Here is a 4,752-nt window from a genome sequence, read left to right as displayed (position 1 = left end):
GCTTGTCTTCACCAACTAACTTGTCTCAATGTCTCGAGATTAAAGTTCTTCAAGGTCAAGCGTGAGATGAGTTCCTAACGAGGTTTCTTAATAGTCTCGTTTTTAAAGTCGAATTTACAATACAAGGCTCCCAGAATCTAATCTTTATATCCTCATAATATAATGGTTATTTTGATTCTTTTCTTCTAACATGATTTAGAAAATTCTCGTCTTCAAATTGTTAATCAGGTTTATCTGTTAACACGTTCTAGTTAAATTTAGTAACTTTGTTCAGTCTAGTGGTAGGTGATATTAATCAGCTAATATTAATCTTAGTAATCGAAAGACATTACAGATATATTTGGCCAATCGTCAGACGAATTAAGTTGATTACCGGTATAGAGCATAAAATCTGTCAAGTTGATAATGACAGTTATCAAGTTATGCTTTCATTATATTATTTTTCTTATTTCATTTCATTCTGGCTGGAGAAGAGAAGAAAAGAGGGAGAGAGGGGTGGTGAATGGGATTGGAGTATGTGGGGATGAAATGGGTGGGAGTGGATTTATGCCTTTGACTGGCTACTTTCTTTGCAAGGTGGAAAATGCTGTTGATGTATATATATACATACATACACACACACACACACACACACATATATATATATATATACAATCACATCACCGTGATACAAAAGTACAAAATAACCACAGAAGAGAAACTTGTAGACAGTAAGTACTTTCGTATATTACATCTTCAGACTAAAGATGTAATATACGAAAGTACTGTACTTACTGTCTACAAGTTTCCCTTCTCATGTGGTTATTTTGCATGCATATATAGATACATATATATATATATATATATATATATATACTGTATATATATATATATATATATATATATATATATATATATATATACTTTGTTTATATATATATATATATATATATATATATATATATATATATTTCATTCTGAATATTGAGATCATTTCAGGAGACTCATCGTGGCTAACGGAAAGCCCCTTGTCTCATCCTCAGTTTCCTTTCTTCATAACACGGTAGCCAAAAACGACCATGAGGGTTCATGTTAGTGCGTACATTCGTGCGTGCGTGTGTGAGAACCTGTGTGTATATGTGTGAGTGTGTGCGTGTGTACGTTCGTTCGTGCGTACGTGTGTGCCAAGCTGAGGGTTGCCCAGTACGCACGCAGCTCCCAGAGTGCCAGCAAGTGCCATGCGGTCGAGTAACGGTTCAGAGAAAACGTTGCAATTCAAAATTTCAAAAAAGGTAACATGTCGTTCAAACATTTGAATTCAAATTTTTAAAATTTCGAATAAAGTGGCGCGATTTGAAAATTCCGTTGATGAAGAAAAAATAGAGGAAATTGTGACAAAACTGAAATGATAGTTGTCGGACTTAGTCGTGTAATAGTGATGTTTGCTCAAAAACTTAGTACAGCATGGAAAAGCTCATCTCAAATAGCGATAAACTGAATCAATGAAAACTTGTTAATTGGCAACACTAAATGACACCAAAACCAGACAGAATATCATAAGTGCAACTGTCCTGGAAGATTTACTTCGACACGTGAACTATCCAATTGAAGTGATGTTAACTATGTGTGATCCAAACAAAAATTTTCTTTCAATGACTCACTTTACAAATTCTATTCTGTCTATCGCCAGACGATTTTACTCAAGTGTTTGATCTTGTGCAGAAGGATGGAGTGCTTTTATATATTTTTCTTTATTAACGCAAGACGATTCAATTCTTCTAAAAGCACAATCACGTGTTCAAGAAACTAAACAAGTCTCTGTTGTATATAAAAATAAGTCAACTATTTCCAAAACACAAGCGTTCATTGTTGAATGTCCCACTCAAGCTGGGTCATATAACAGTGTGATATCGTGACATACTTTTTCTTTAGATATATTATATATATCGACATGATATCTAATAGAAAAAATCATAAACACCCTTCATATTAAACATTATATTAGATTAAAAGAAACAGAAAATTTTTAATTACAAGCTAATACAATAGACCCAACAGATGTATATTATACAGCAATATATGTCTATGCGATGTATCACAGTACCAAGATTCTTCCGGGGCTGTTTCAGCGCCTGTCAATTAAATGTACTACATCCTAGAGTTTCATGTTTCTTTTGGATAAACACCAAATACTTGCCAATTAGTGATTTGTTTGTGCGCCCATTTTTCGTGTTTACTTGTTCAATTATTTATTTATCTTTGTGCTCATTTATTTATATATACATTTTCATTTATCTATTAATTTATTTATTTATTCTGCTCCCAACCTCGGTATAAACAAAGCTGTCTCTGGTGATTATGGATTGCTGTTGTCATTAATCATAAAATACATTATATATCTTTGGCAACATTTTCATGTTATCATTTACGACAAATAAAATAAATAAGAATGATATAATGAATAAATGAATAAATAAGTAGATAGATATATGAATGAATAATTATGTAAATATATGATAGACAAATAAATAAGTGAATAATTAAATAAGTAGATAAATACATAGATGAATAGATGAATAGATAGATGAATAAATTAATTAAGTGAATATACAAACAGATAAATGAATGTGTATCAATAGGTAAATAAGTACATAATAGATAAATAAATAAATAAATGAATTGATAAATGAATAAGTACATAAGCAAAAAAAGATAAATAAACCAACAAATATATAGGATGACGTCAAATCACACATGAGCTGTTTTCTTGGTTCTCCGAATTACGTAATTCGTTCTTTCGCAAACACGTGAGATTTGGACAACCTCAAGGTCACCTGACTGGGTATAGACGATTCTATTTTGTTCTAGATTTGCCACGATAAGCTATCATTGTTGTATTCTATTGCTACATTAAACTATATTATCATATTCTTCATTATGTTGTATGATATCATACCATTATATTACATTATAGTATTATTCATTATTACTGTATGTTGTTATCATGTTACATTTTATGTTGTTATCATATCATATCATTATTATATTATTACATTAATGGTTCATTGTATCATTATATTATTAATTTGTTGTATAAATTTATATTATTATATCACTATATCATCATATTACTATATTATCATACTATCGTAAATGTTATTATATTACTGTTATATATTATGGTATAATGACATTAATTATAATATCAATTACCAATTTATCATATTATCACATATCCTATCATTAACACTATCATTACTATTGTCATTACCATTAATAATACTATTATTACTATTAATTATCATTATTTGAACATTGTGACGAATGTGCATAGGCGGTAAAGGAAACAAGGGCTGAGGGAAATACTTTCATTCCTAATTAGTTTCGTCTGAGTGGCTTCTCCAGAAGAAGAATTTTCGAAGTCAAATTGGCCAATTTATACATAACAAGAAAGGGACACGGCAACGTGTGTTAAGGGGGCATTTAGACGGTCAAACGGTTTGACAAACCCGGTTTGTCAAACAAGTGTTTGAAGTGATGTTTGACCGTGTGAATAGGGTATTTGGTTGTCAAACACGTTCGACAAACGTATTTGACAACCGAATATCCCATTCACACGGTCAAACATCACTTCAAACACTTGTCTGACAAACCGGGTTTGTCAAACTGTTTCATCGTGTAAATGGCACTTTACCGTAACACTAATCAACGACGCCTGCCGCTGGCTTCTTCATAGGAATAATGTTCGAAGTCAATTTGGCCAATTTATACATAACAAGAAACTAGTTAGGAATAAAAGTATATCCCTCAGCCTATGTACCCTTTACCATCTATCTACTATTATCATTATCTAACGAAAACAACGCGAAATTAAAATTCAGTGTCTGATATCCCACCGGTAGTTGCAACTAGAGAAGAGGCTTCCGTCTCTTCAGGAAATCAATTTTTTTTCTCGCCAAAATTAACCCAAAACCAAAACAAAAAAAGAAAGTAATATCACTCATCAAGTGACTTAACTTTGAACGTGGAAAATGTTAGTTCAGACGCTATTTGAACAGAGGGCAGACCCCCCCAGTGTATATATTTCTTTGGTATCAGTGCACATAAAAATGCCAAAATACACACGTGCAACGGAAGTCTCGTACATATGAACAGATGCATACACACAGAATCATTAACATACACAGACTCACATACGCACATGTGCATACGCATAGACGCATGTAGGATTACTCGTGCAGTAGTTAGCGTCCTTGGCTCTTGGCCTAAAGGTCCGAGATCGAGCCTTTCTCAGAGGTTGAGTGTTTTTTTTTTTAATACAGAAAACAGTTACTGTTCCCCTTAAGCAAGGGGTAAGAGGTTTGTTTGTTAAGTGAAAACATTACTTATAGATTGGTCTATCCATTAACCATTAGTTCTCTTTCGGGAAGATGAAAGCTATCGATCACTAGTCCAACACCTGATTCACAGAATTACATATACACACATGTACGCATAAACAAAGGCACGCAGACACAACACAACACACACGCATGCACACACACACACATACATACACACATACACACACACACACACAAAGACACACACACACACACACACACACACACACACACACACATACACACACACACACACACACACACACACACACACACACACACACACACACACACTCACACACACACACACACACACACACACACACACACACACACACACACACACACACACACACACACACACACACACACACACACACACACACATACA

The 4,752-nt window shown here is 33.3% G+C and overlaps 1 protein-coding gene across 1 annotated transcript in view; it reads left to right on the top strand.

Annotated features, from left to right (window-relative positions):
• Positions 1-1,189: 1,189 nt before the first annotated feature.
• The window catches only part of LOC143035892 (uncharacterized), an 86,102-nt gene continuing 82,539 nt past the window's right edge, over positions 1,190-4,752 (top strand). Inside the window, exon 1 of the mRNA XM_076203061.1 lies at positions 1,190-1,271. The gene's annotated coding sequence lies outside the window, so the exon portion shown is untranslated. The remainder of the gene's footprint in view (positions 1,272-4,752) is intronic.

This window comes from Oratosquilla oratoria, chromosome 19 (genome assembly GCF_046742065.1).
Source record: "Oratosquilla oratoria isolate Oo_2021 chromosome 19, ASM4674206v1, whole genome shotgun sequence".
Classification (NCBI taxonomy): Eukaryota; Metazoa; Arthropoda; class Malacostraca; order Stomatopoda; family Squillidae; genus Oratosquilla; species Oratosquilla oratoria.
Note: the sequence above shows the minus strand (reverse complement) of the source record. Positions and strands in the feature narration are given on the sequence as shown.